The 14,586-nt window shown below is 34.6% G+C and overlaps 1 long non-coding RNA gene across 2 annotated transcripts; it reads right to left on the bottom strand.

Moving 5' to 3' along the window:
- Window positions 1-1,475: 1,475 nt before the first annotated feature.
- Window positions 1,476-4,034, bottom strand: LOC103502786 (uncharacterized). Of its 2 annotated transcripts, XR_007820070.1 has the most exons (5): window positions 3,432-4,034; window positions 3,156-3,345; window positions 3,023-3,054; window positions 2,096-2,157; window positions 1,476-1,997 (listed from the first exon to the last, which is right to left on the bottom strand). It is a non-coding gene; the product is annotated as an uncharacterized LOC103502786 (long non-coding RNA). The 2 variants fall into 2 exon arrangements; XR_540649.3 differs by having other exon boundaries at window positions 3,156-4,034.
- Window positions 4,035-14,586: the final 10,552 nt, after the last annotated feature.

Genomic DNA, 14,586 nt, shown 5'->3' with positions numbered 1-14,586 from the left:
ACTTTTGAGGCTTTCGAGGCTCTACTACATCTTTGTTCGACACTTGAGGATTATACTAGCATGGTTAAGTTAAAGGCATGACTCTAACACCAAAACTTGTTAGGACAACAAGTTTCTAGAATATCTCCATAATGGTATGATTTTATCCATTTTGGGTATACACCCTCATGGCTTTGCTTTTGGTATCATCCCAAAAGGCTTCATATCAATGGAGATAGTTGTCCTCGCTTATATACCCAAGATCATCACCTTATCTAACCTATGTGGGGCTATGGTTGGATTCACATGGTTGAATAACAGAAATATTTTTTGTAGCCAATTTCTACAAAGTATTTTTGACGTTAAATTAAATTTTAAAAAATAAAAAATAGAAGTTTTTAGAACAGTACTTTTACACATTCACAACTAAACGATATGAGTTAAAATGTTTGAGTAAAAGTTGTTTAATTAATTGTATTCAGTGTTAAAATATTGTAGCATTCATGACCATTGAGAAATACATATCAATGAGCAGTATATGTGAATTTCTCATAAACATTCTAAAACAGTACATGAAAAAAGACCAAAATACAAGACTTAAATAAGAAATCCAAAACGCCTTCTCAGTCTTCAACTTTCTGTTGGAATTTATGTCCTAAAACTCGTACTTTATTATTTGATTCAATAAAATTTATTATTGAATGCTATTATCTTAAAACCAATAAATTAAGGTCCCGAGGCTATTTTACTAAGTTTGTCAATACACTTGAATTTTATGTAGAGACATAAACATGGATTAAGTTCGAGTTAATAGCCCAAATAGTCTATAGTTGATGAATAAGGTTGGACGCCTATTCTAGAAAAACACTATGGATGTGGCATGCTCCTTAGTTAGTACAAACGATGTAATCCTGAATCGTTCATGTAGAGATATGGGAGTGGGGGCATCCTATGTAAATGGTTTGCATAAGACTGGAACCACGAAATAGTCACTTTTAGTTATAACACCGTAAACTATATAAACTGACTATTTCAATTATGATGACCTAGGTAACTTGATCTTAATCCTGAGCTAACTATGAACATCCTATGTAAATTCATATTTAGAAGCTTGGAAAGTTTTGAAATAGTCAAAGTTGTAAAAGTCAACATGTTGACTTTTGACTTTAAAAATCAAAACTTTGACCGGAATTTATATACAAATATGATTTGAATTTTAGAAAAATAAATGCAGATTGCGGATTCATACTCGGGAGGTTAGAATTAGTCAAGACAGGTAAAATAGCAAAAAGTCAAAAGTTGACTTTTGGCTAAGAAAAGTCAAAGTTTGACTTTAACTTAATTGGTCAAATGACCAAATTGCCCCTTTGACTAATTTCTTAATTAACTAAAAGTTAGTGGGAAATGTGGCAGCTTATTGTGAATTAGAAGCCACTAATTCCATTAAATAGTTAATTGATTAATTAGGTGTTGATATTATATGAAATAATTTGCATGCAATTTGCATGTAAATTTTATATATAAACTTCTCATTATAGAATGAAAAGAGGGTGATATTTTCTTATAAATTACCTAAACGATACACCTACCTCCACCCTTTCTCTCTAAAAGTTTTATTTCACAAAAACGAGTCCCACAACTCGGTTCTTGGTCCTAAGATTAGTAGGTCAACATAGTGGTTGTCCTTGCTCGTGATCTTCAGGCAGAGAAGAAGCTTTGGTTCGAAGAAGAAGTTGAGAACTACAAAAGGTAAGCCCATCGTTTACCTTTTACATTCTTCGTTTAGGTCCATCATTTATTAGTTGCATGTTATTTTCTAAATCGTTTAAATGCATATAGAGTAAAGCATGATTCTTTTCTTCTGCTGCTGCATGCTTTTTGATGTTTTTTCCTTCACTTTCAACGATCGCCTGGCTATCTAAACAATCTTCTCAGTTTTCTCAGTCTTCAACCTTCAACCTTCAATAAGCTCATGGCTACTGACGTAGTGTTGTTGCTCAGATGTCTGGTAAATAATTCTATTTCATGGGATGAGATAACTTATAAGAATTTATTCAATGGGGTGTGGCAATGAAAGAAAAAAAATACATGCTTGACATATGGTGAAATTACATACGCAAGTGCACCAAAAGTTCCAGTAAAAACAGTAGCAGTAGAGTTCCTTGCTGCTAGGAGAGCCTACAGAAGATAGTAAACATAGAATTAGGAAAAGCACCATATTCTATCATAATTAAGACAAGCAACATGTTAGAAAGCAATAGTTCAATCCCATTCATATCAACTCCATGTTCAAGAGACTAAAAAGTTTCCTTTTCCCACTAGAAGTTAATTTGGCAATTACTACAATGAAAAAGGTCTTGTCCCCTAGTTCTGAGAAAAAGATTAGCAAAAACGCCTGCATGAAGAGAAGTGATAACATAAGTATCATTATTCATTTTCACATCATACTCCAAGCTTAAATTCATTATGCTATAGTATAGCTAAAATTGACAAACAATATTAGAATGTTATTTGCAGTCATATAGACGTATGCATTTGAAAATTGTAAATGAGATGTCAAGTCCTCCAGGAATTCTCCACAGAGAAATAAAACTACAACTAGGCTTGCAAAACATATTGTATCAGAGAGCAATGTACAAAATCAATGACTATAAAAAAATGAAGCAGACAACACCATCCCTTTCATTCATGTTATTATAAGATGGGAACAAAAAATTAATAACAAGATTCAAATAGAAGATAACTCAGCGGATGCAACTTACTACATATGAAGGCAACACACAAAAATACAAATCACGTTTTCACCCACCAAATATATTCAACCTATTATCATCAGACATCACATTCCAAAACATCATATTTCGTTTATTTAGATAATTATATCAACATTTCATCCCATGGAATCGAAGTGAAATGAAGTTGCAGACATAATTATTCTTGAAAGAAAATAAAATTCATATACATAAAGCATGATCTAGCCGTTCAAACATGTGTGTTTCCTCTAGGCCAATACTTTTATGGAGAAAATAAATGAAGAAAGTACCTGTTTAGCAATGAAAACTTCACTACACTGCTCTTTTAATGCGATGGATTTACAAAAGAAAAAGAAAAAAAAATTAGAAAAACCGAAGAAAGATGGTGAAGGAAATGAAAGAGAGGAAAGAGTGAAGAGTCACCTTTGGTGTTTGGACTCACTACCACCAAATTTTTCTTATACTCCCTCGCTAAAGAAGATTTTTAGGGTATCCATGAGAATGATATCCAGCTCCATGAGCAACACCATGAGTCAGATGGGAGAATAAACCTTTGTCAGATTCATCATGTTTATCTTTTCCACCCCTATGCTTTATCAGCTTCTAATAACAACTGATAATAAATAAACAAATAGTTATATAAACAAAACTTCACTCAAACTAGACTAAAGAAGTTAGGAACACAACAACACTCCTCACTTAGCATAGAGGAGAACCACTCAAGATAATTACAATTCCAGAAATAGCTTCCAAGACAAAAGAAAAAATGATTGCTTCTCAATCAATGAGATGCGCTAATTTGTTGGCACTTATAAGAAATTTTAAAAAAAGACTTCACCCCAGTGACTCGATAGCCTTTAACATTATCTCCATAGCGTCTCTTTTTTTTTTTTACCAGAAAGATCAAGACAAAAAAGATTGATCACATTTAACAAAACTTGTTAACGATGTGAACATGCCTAACATAAATTAAAAATGAAAAAAAAAATATCTTCAATGTTTGAGTACAATACAACTTTTACGAAAAAGAAAGGAAAAAGGGAGAAGAAGGGGGTTTTTCCTATAGAAGGGGGATAAACTTTTTCGCCAACAAAACCAAACGACGATACATCTAAACCAAAAGGAAGAGAAATCGGAATCGAAGGGAAAAAGGGAGAAGAAGAAGAAGAAAGAAAAAAACAGTCATGGAAGGGAATTAGGGATCGAATGGGAACACAATTTGAAGGAGATGAGTTAACACGGTTCGAAGGAGAATGATGATGGAGATAAATCGGCAGACTACACTGAGAGAATGGAAGGGTTTGAGGGACAAAATCGAGTATTATGGAAACCCTAAAACTAGCGCATCTCATTGATTTCCATAACCCTACATCCAAACACTAGAAGAATTTTGGCCTTTAATGTCGGTTCAAAACCGACATTAAAGGCCTTTAATGTCACTTGGCAACCGACATCTTTGTGAGCGTTATTAAAGGCCTTTAATGTTGGTTTAAAAACGACATTAAAGGCCTCTTTAATGTCGGTTTAAAAACGACATTAAAGGCCTTTAATGTCAGTTTTCAACCGACATCTTTGATGGTGTTATTGAAGCCCTTTAATGTCGGTTGAGCTTTAATGTCGGTTTAAAAACGACATTAAAGCCCTCTTTAATGTTGGCTTGTCAGTTTTCAACCGACATCTTTGATAGTGTTATTGAAGCCCTTTAATGTCGGTTGAACTCTGATATGTCGGTTTAAAACCGACATTAAAGCCTACTTTTTTTATTAATTTTTACAAATTTAATTTTATTTAATTGTTACATTATTGTCCTATAGACCTGAAGGGATGAAAACCCTTTACAGCGGAAAATATACAGAAACTCAATTTTAATTAGAACCTTAAAAATACCAATACATTGGCAAAAAATATTGATTAAACATGCTTTAAAAAATTACAGAGAATAAAACTTACGCTCGTTGACGACTCTGAATCTGCAATCACCAAATTTTTGGGCACCACCACTTGAAAACCTTCCTATTCTCTGATTGAGATGGTTTGTGGGAACCAAAATTGGAATAAGGGAATGGAGAGATTTTTTTTTTTTTAGAGAGAATGGATAGACTTCTTCGCAGAACTCTCTCCCGTTTTAGAGAAAAAATTTGTTACGCAAAAAAATTCCCTCTTCTTCAGTCGGAAGAAGAGGGAAGTTAGAGAGAATAATTGGGAACGTGGGAAAACCACCCACGTTCCTTATTAATTTAATAAATTAATATTTAATTAATATTAATTAATTAATTAATTATATTAATTATATTAATTAAATAAATAATTAAATAATTAAATCATATTTAATTAATATTTCATTTAAATCATATTTAAATGAATATCTCTCACATAACCTATAGTTTTAATTTAATTAATTTAATTAAATCAAATTTAATTAAATCAAATTAAACAAAAACTATTAATTAATTCTCCAATTAATTAATTTCTAAATTAAATATCTTATATTTAATTTAATTCATAATTTGAATCATATTCAAATATAAATTTCTCTCATAACTTATAGTTTTAATATGTATCATATACACATTAAATTTTAACTTATAGTTTTAATATGAATCTAATTCACATTAAACTGATATTTGAACTTATTCAAATATTTTATTCTCTCATAATTTAATTTTGAATCATATCCAAAATTAAATTTATATAATAAAGTCTAATTAAAATATAAACTTTATATTATAATGTATCAATATACATTATATTAATTCCCAAAGTAAATTTGAACATTTCAAATTACAACCAATATAAATAAATCTCATTACTCTTTATGAGCTAGGAAGGGGACCTAATGGACCTACAGATCAGAAGCTACAACGATATGAGATTAATTGGCTAAACTCATTAACCACATTAATCAATATTCGTTAACTGTGCGTACACTCCACTAAAGACTCACAGCTGAACTCTTCTCACTATAGATATATTTCTGTGTCCACGGATATAGACCAATACCAGTAAGTTAGTCCTTCACAAGTGTTCGTAACTCCAGCTGGGTCAAATTACCGTTTTACCCCTGGGTTACCTCTAGTCCTTAAATACCAGTGCTCCTCTAATGAACAACCTGTTTATGGTCCAACCACTAAACAGAAACCCCTCTCGTGCCATTGAGAGGGTAGGGCCCTTTGTTCAAGTCTCGGAGACACCATTTAAGGGAACACTTATCTACTTACCCTAAAGGTGGGAAGGAGTGAATTCCATCTTGTGTGATTATGTTCCCAGCTCTCCACTCGGTATTGTCCCCAAAATGATAAGAATATTGAGTCGGCAATCTGGCCACTCTCACTCGTATAAATCAAAGGACAATCCCTCGCAAACAGGAGTTCATAATACACTCAGGATTAAGACTAAGTTACCTAGGTCATCCTAATGAAATAGCAATCCAACTAGTTAACGGAGTTACATCTAGTGATTACTATTTCGTGGTCCAGTCTTATGCAAACTCATTGCATAGGATACCCACACTCGCATGTCACATACATGAACGCATTTGATCAATGTGTCTGTATCAAATACAAAGTGAGCCGTATCCATAGTGTTAACAGGATAAGGTACCCAACCTTAACCCTATACTATAGACTCTTTAAGCTGATCTTGAACATTAATCCCTGTATGTCTCTACATACTGTTCAAGACTCATCAAACAGCTTAGGATGTTAGTTTATTGGATTTGGGTTATTAAGACAAAACTAATAAAATAATCAATAACACTTATTGAAATTAAATAATAAAATACTTTATTAATGACGGTCAATTGATTATATTTACTATCTACGAGTTTTAGGACATAAAATCCAACAAACTCCCACTTGGACTAAAACTCTAGTCCTTATGGGATGTACATAATAGAGTAATCCTCAAACATTGGAAATGGTAAAATGTACAAGTATATTACATAAAACGTATATATACAAATACAATAAACTAGGGCATCATCATACCCATTACACATCTCCCACTTGCCCTAGGTTACCTAATGTACATATCTCGTAGACCTAGACTTTCTAGATGACCCTCGAACACTTTAGCCGTGAGAGTCTTCGTCAATGGATCAGCAATGTTGTGCTCCGAAGCGATCTTGGTGACGATCACATCCCCTCGTTGCACAATCTCCCGTATCAGATGATACTTCCTCTCTATGTGTTTCCCTCGTTTATGGCTGCGAGGTTCTTTAGAATTGGCTACTGCCCCACTGTTATCACAATATAGAGTGATGGGCAAGTTCATATTTGGAACAACTTCCAAATCATGTAGGAACTTCCTAAGCCAAACTGCTTCTTTTGCTGCTTCACAAGCAGCGACGTATTCAGCCTCCATTGTAGAGTCTGCAATACATCCTTGCTTGATGCTACGCCATACTACAGCTCCCCCATTTAGGGTGAACACTGATCCCGATGTGGATTTCCTAGAATCCTTATCGGTTTGGAAATCAGAATCAGTGTATCCTGTAAGGATCAAATCCTTAGCTCCATACACAAGCATGTAGTCTCTCGTTCTCCTAAGATACTTGAGAACAATTTTAACCGCCGTCCAATGGTCTAACCCTGGGTTGGACTGATACCTACTGACTATTCCCACTGCATAACAAATGTCTGGCCTAGTGCAGAGCATAGCATACATTAAGCTGCCCACAGCTGAGGCATAGGGAATACGTCTCATATCCTCAACTTCTTGAGGTGTCTTAGGACTCTGTTCCTTAGACAAGTGAACTCCATGCCTGAAAGGTAATAAACCCTTCTTAGAGTTCTGCATCGAATATCGAACCAACAATTTGTCGATATAGGTTGCTTGAGACAGTGCTAGCGTTTTGTTCTTACGATCCCTTATGATTTGGATCCCAAGAACATATTGTGCCTCTCCTAAATCTTTCATTTGGAATTGTGCTGCTAGCCAAGCTTTAACGTCAGTAAGGTAACCCACATCATTCCCAATGAGGAGGATATCGTCCACATAAAGTACTAAGAAAGCTACTTTTCCTTTGTTGATTTTCTTATATACACAAGGTTCATCAACATTCTGGTCAAAACCATAGGATTTGATTGCAGTATCAAACCTAATGTTCCAAGATCTTGATGCTTGTTTCAACCCATAAATGGATCGATTCAGCTTGCAAACTTTTTGCTCTTGACCTTGGGTTATGAACCCCTCGGGCTGAGACATAAAGATACTCTCTTCAAGATTGCCATTCAGAAAAGCAGTCTTGACATCCATTTGCCATATTTCATAATCATAAAATGTGGCGATGGACAAGAGAATCCTTATAGACTTTAACATAGCAACAGGAGAGAAAGTTTCCTCATAGTCAACCCCTTCCCTTTGGGTATACCCTTTTGCCACAAGTCTAGCTTTAAAGGTCTGTACCTTCCCAGCTGAATCTCTCTTTCTCTTATAGATCCATTTGCACCCTATAGGTTTTACCCCTTCAGGTAGATCTACAAGCTCCCACACTGAATTGAAGTACATAGACTCCATTTCAAGGTCCATGGCTTTGACCCATTGGTCCTTATCTACATCATTCATTGCCTGTTTATAGGACAATGGATCCTCAACACCATCATCTGGTATGACAACTTGAGTTTCAGTTAAACCCAAATAGCGGTTAGGTTGTGATACAACCCTCCCACTGCGTCGAGGCATTCTCAACGATTGAGAAGGATGAGATTGACCTGATGTGGTGGTTTCATCAACCCTTGATGAGGGACCAACTTCATCAACAACCCTTGTTGATTCATCAGTAGCTTCACTTAATACTAATTTGCTTCGTGGTTTATGATTTCTCATGTGGTCTTCTTCCAAGAAAGTAGCATTTGTCGATACAAACACTCTATTTTCTTGTGGATCAAAGAATAGACCACCTCTCGTCTCTTTAGGGTAACCAACAAATTGGCATAACCTTGAACGAGGTTCCAACTTCTTGGGATTTGTCACTAATACGTGTGCTGGACAACCCCAAATTCTGAAATGACTTAAACTAGGTTTACGTCCTCTCCATAGCTCGAAAGGTGTTTCAGAAACACTCTTCGAGGGAACATTGTTCAAGATATGAACTGCAGTCTCTACTGCATACCCCCAAAACGAGCTAGGCAATTGAGCGTAACTCATCATTGAACGAACCATGTCTAACAAGGTTCTATTTCTCCTCTCTGATACACCATTTTGTTGAGGTGTACCAGGTGCTGAGAGTTGGGATTGGATTCCATGTTCTATCATATAGTCCTGAAATCTCAAATCCATGTACTCTCCACCTCGATCAGATCGAAGTATTTTAATCTTTTTACTTAATAGATTTTCAACTTCAGTCTTATACTCCTTGAACTTTTCAAGAGCTTCAGACTTATGCTCCATTAAGTATAAATAACCATACCTAGAATAATCATCTATAAAAGAGATGAAGTATTCAAAACCCCCTCTAGCTTTTACATTCATCGGACCACAGAGGTCTGAATGTATAAGTTCTAAAGGCTCTTTGGCTCTATAACCTTTTCCAGTAAAAGGTCTCTTTGTCATTTTACCTTCAAGACAAGATTCACATGGAGGTAATGAAACATCTTTTAACTTGTTTAGAAGTCCATTCTTTACCAATCTCCCGATCCGATCGAGATTTATGTGACCTAATCTTAAATGCCAAAGATAGGTATTGTTATTTGGAGAAATTCTTTGCCTTTTATTTTGAGTATTAGCAGTTCTAAACATCTCATGATTTAAAACTGCTTTTGCTTCATTAGGTCTTAATACATACAAGTTGTTTTCAAGCTTAGCTGAACAAATATGTACACCATTCTTATAAATGAACGCTTCATTCATAGAAAAATTAATTGAGTACATATGTTCAATAAGACAAGAAACGGAAACTAAGTTCCTTTTAATTTTAGGAACTATGTACAAGTTTTCCAAAAACATGAATTTATTTCCGAAAAACAACTTAGCATCTCCCACTGCACGAGCTGAAATGACATCTCCCGTTCCAACCTTGAGTGTCATCTCACTGTCCTCAAGCTGCTTGAAGGAACTAGTTTCTTGTAAAGAAGAACAAACATGGTTAGTGGCCCCTGAATCAAGTATCCAGGCATTTTGGTCATTTTCCACTAAACATGTTTCCAAGACAAGTAAATCATATTTACCTTCCTTTTCTTTCTTCTTAACAAGGTACTTAGGGCAATTTGTTTTCCAATGCTCATCAACATTGCAGTGAAAACATTTCCTCTTGATGGCTACCTTAGCCTTCCCTTTGTCCTCAACAGCAATAGTAGGACCTTTCCCTTTCCCTTCTTTCCTCTTTTGAATTTTCTCAGATCCAGAAGGTGAAGGTACAAACCTCCTCTTAGAATGGGCAACATTTACCTCTTGTTTGATCTGAATGGACGGTTGTCCAAACATCTCTCTAAGAGAGTCCATGATCTGACGTGCAGTGACCATGATCTCATGTTTCTTGCTTAGTATGTCAGACATACTAGCCAAGATGTGGAGGCGAGCCTTGTCATTGGCCTTTGTCCAACGGTCATATGCATCCCTAACACTTTGGGATGCATGTTTAGTGGGGAAAGGAGGACATTCCTCCATTAAGACGAAGCTTAGATCAACGATAACTAAAATCATATTCAGTTTCGATTTCCACGTCGCATAATTTTCACCGGTTAATTGATCTTTTTTAAGCAATGCAATAATTGAGGAAGACATGCTGAAATAGCAAACAATTGACCATATTAGTTATCTTTGTCTTAACCCATTACATAAAACAATCCAATCAATTCAGCAAAAACAAACAATCAAAGAACCCTAATAAAACTAATGATTTAGTTTTTGCAACGATACTTCAGAAGTTTAGAACAAAAATCACCGAAGGGTGATCAATTACTCTTCTTCTGAATTGAGACAATCTCAACTAATTACTAATACCAGAATAACTCTTATTCCTATAGTTCTTAGCTATCGTTGTTCGGTCAAGGATTCATTAACTAACTTAATTCATCCCGTAAGTGTGACCCTACCATTTTCAGATCCCAGAGGTACGCTTCAACAGGCTACCGTTTAGGAAAGACAACTGTTGAAGATTAACCTAAGAAATCCTATCCATTTCTGGAGTTTGCGATGTTCCGACTTATATGATCAAGCCCTCCGAAGGGATGGTCGCTCCAGGACGACACGCAGGCGGATCATAGAAATCTCACGGTGCAACCTAATGGAGGAGACCGTAGGATACGTTGACACGCGTCCTTCTCCCACTTACTATGAACATTTCCCCTATTCACCTTGTTATTGACCCATACAAACACTTTCCGAAAGGAGGCCGCGCCCAGGGCGACACGAAGCCGAGTATGGATCTCACGTGTGAACTCTTAGGGACGTGAAAGCAAAAATAAAAATTGATATATCATATATACCATTTTTCTCCCACTAAAATGTTCTATTAATTTAGGTTTAGTTGCACTTAGCTAAATTCCGGCTAAATGAATCTAACTAAGTCTATTCTTATTATAACACTTATAATAAAACTTTACACTAAAGTTTCTAGGTGTATTAAACCATTTAATTTACCTAGTGACATCTTATGCTAATAGGAATAAGGTTAATTCAACGCCGGTTCCGGGTCAGTTCCCAGGTAGGAGGTGTTCCGTAAACCGTCAACTTAAGTACCCCCAGCCTTAGACAGAACTTTACCGGTGGAGTTCCCTTATAACCTTAAATCCTATTTGTCCTATTTAGTTTCATTAAACTAAAAATAAGACTTAATTCTAATCCTATTAGAATTAATGTGATCTTAGGTCTATTTAATTTTAAACAATTTAAAATTAAACCAAATTAATCCTAAGATCCTACGTTTGCATGCAACTCTTTATTATAGGTTGACGGTTTCTAATAATCAAATTTTATAACTATTATAAAATTAGTTAATTAGCCCTATAATCATACATACTATGGTTTAAATAATTAAAATCAAATTATAATTAAATAAAACCATATTACATGCATACATTATATTAATATAACAATTATATTAAACTATGGATGTAATATGCACAATGCAAATTAATTTTCATCTTTTATTAATATAACAATTATATTAAAAAAAAATATGAAAAACAATCAAGCATACACAATACATTAATTTAAATATAACAAATTATATTTAACTAAGTAATGTCATGCATCATGCTTATTCAATTTCATATATTTAAAATATCAACATATTTTAAATTACTCATGAAATTCATAATCATGCATTAAAACCATACATTATAACATTTATAATATATAAAAATGCATGAACATGCTTAACCTAAGGTGGGATTCATCTAAATGACATCCATAAAGCATTAAATAACAATTGAACCTGTAAAATTGGCCTCTAGGATAAAATAAAGCAATAATTACAATAATAAAGCCTTAAAAAATCCTAAAAGTGCTTTCAAAGCTCCAAAACCGGCCTCAAAACCTTCAAAAAACTTCAAACCGGCTAAAAAATGCTTGAACCGGCCTAAAATAGGAAGAACCGGCCCAAAACCCCTTGAACCGGCACCATATGAAAAAATCGGAGTCGAACCGAGCCGACCGCGCCGAGCCGTCCGTACAGCCGAGTGAACCGAGCCGTCCGTACATCCCGAGCCGAGCCGTCCGTACACCCCGAGCCGAGCCGTCCGTACACCCGAGCCGTCCGTACAAGTGCCGCCGAGCCGAGCCGCGGGAGCCGTCCGTACATCCAGTGACGTCACGATGACGTCATCCCTTCTTCAACCTCCAGCCGCGGATTTTTTTTTTTTTTTTTTTTTTTCGGTTTCCGTACAGAATCGAAAAACTCTCGTTGATGGCCTTCCGGGTGTCCGTTTTGGGCAAATTTGGTGTCAAAAAACTCAGAAAAACACCCCGAATCCAAAAATTGGACTCTAAATTACAGATTTACAAATTAAAATGCCCAAAAACGCAGGGGCCTTTACATTTTGATCTTATCAAAACAGTAAATCTATGGCCAAAATTACAGAAACATTCAATTGCAAAAACCACATTCATAATGCAGAGATCCCACCTAACCAATGCAAATTTTTAAAATTCTCAATTAAAACTGAGATGGCTCTGATACCAATTGAAGGGATGAAAACCCTTTACAGCGGAAAATATACAGAAACTCAATTTTAATTAGAACCTTAAAAATACCAATACATTGGCAAAAAATATTGATTAAACATGCTTTAAAAAATTACAGAGAATAAAACTTACGCTCGTTGACGACTCTGAATCTGCAATCACCAAATTTTTGGGCACCACCACTTGAAAACCTTCCTATTCTCTGATTGAGATGGTTTGTGGGAACCAAAATTGGAATAAGGGAATGGAGAGATTTTTTTTTTTTTAGAGAGAATGGATAGACTTCTTCGCAGAACTCTCTCCCGTTTTAGAGAAAAAATTTGTTACGCAAAAAAATTCCCTCTTCTTCAGTCGGAAGAAGAGGGAAGTTAGAGAGAATAATTGGGAACGTGGGAAAACCACCCACGTTCCTTATTAATTTAATAAATTAATATTTAATTAATATTAATTAATTAATTAATTATATTAATTATATTAATTAAATAAATAATTAAATAATTAAATCATATTTAATTAATATTTCATTTAAATCATATTTAAATGAATATCTCTCACATAACCTATAGTTTTAATTTAATTAATTTAATTAAATCAAATTTAATTAAATCAAATTAAACAAAAACTATTAATTAATTCTCCAATTAATTAATTTCTAAATTAAATATCTTATATTTAATTTAATTCATAATTTGAATCATATTCAAATATAAATTTCTCTCATAACTTATAGTTTTAATATGTATCATATACACATTAAATTTTAACTTATAGTTTTAATATGAATCTAATTCACATTAAACTGATATTTGAACTTATTCAAATATTTTATTCTCTCATAATTTAATTTTGAATCATATCCAAAATTAAATTTATATAATAAAGTCTAATTAAAATATAAACTTTATATTATAATGTATCAATATACATTATATTAATTCCCAAAGTAAATTTGAACATTTCAAATTACAACCAATATAAATAAATCTCATTACTCTTTATGAGCTAGGAAGGGGACCTAATGGACCTACAGATCAGAAGCTACAACGATATGAGATTAATTGGCTAAACTCATTAACCACATTAATCAATATTCGTTAACTGTGCGTACACTCCACTAAAGACTCACAGCTGAACTCTTCTCACTATAGATATATTTCTGTGTCCACGGATATAGACCAATACCAGTAAGTTAGTCCTTCACAAGTGTTCGTAACTCCAGCTGGGTCAAATTACCGTTTTACCCCTGGGTTACCTCTAGTCCTTAAATACCAGTGCTCCTCTAATGAACAACCTGTTTATGGTCCAACCACTAAACAGAAACCCCTCTCGTGCCATTGAGAGGGTAGGGCCCTTTGTTCAAGTCTCGGAGACACCATTTAAGGGAACACTTATCTACTTACCCTAAAGGTGGGAAGGAGTGAATTCCATCTTGTGTGATTATGTTCCCAGCTCTCCACTCGGTATTGTCCCCAAAATGATAAGAATATTGAGTCGGCAATCTGGCCACTCTCACTCGTATAAATCAAAGGACAATCCCTCGCAAACAGGAGTTCATAATACACTCAGGATTAAGACTAAGTTACCTAGGTCATCCTAATGAAATAGCAATCCAACTAGTTAACGGAGTTACATCTAGTGATTACTATTTCGTGGTCCAGTCTTATGCAAACTCATTGCATAGGATACCCACACTCGCATGTCACATACATGAACGCATTTGATCAATGTG

Source organism: Cucumis melo, chromosome 4, assembly GCF_025177605.1.
Source record: "Cucumis melo cultivar AY chromosome 4, USDA_Cmelo_AY_1.0, whole genome shotgun sequence".
Classification (NCBI taxonomy): domain Eukaryota; kingdom Viridiplantae; phylum Streptophyta; class Magnoliopsida; order Cucurbitales; family Cucurbitaceae; genus Cucumis; species Cucumis melo.
Note: the sequence above shows the minus strand (reverse complement) of the source record. Positions and strands in the feature narration are given on the sequence as shown.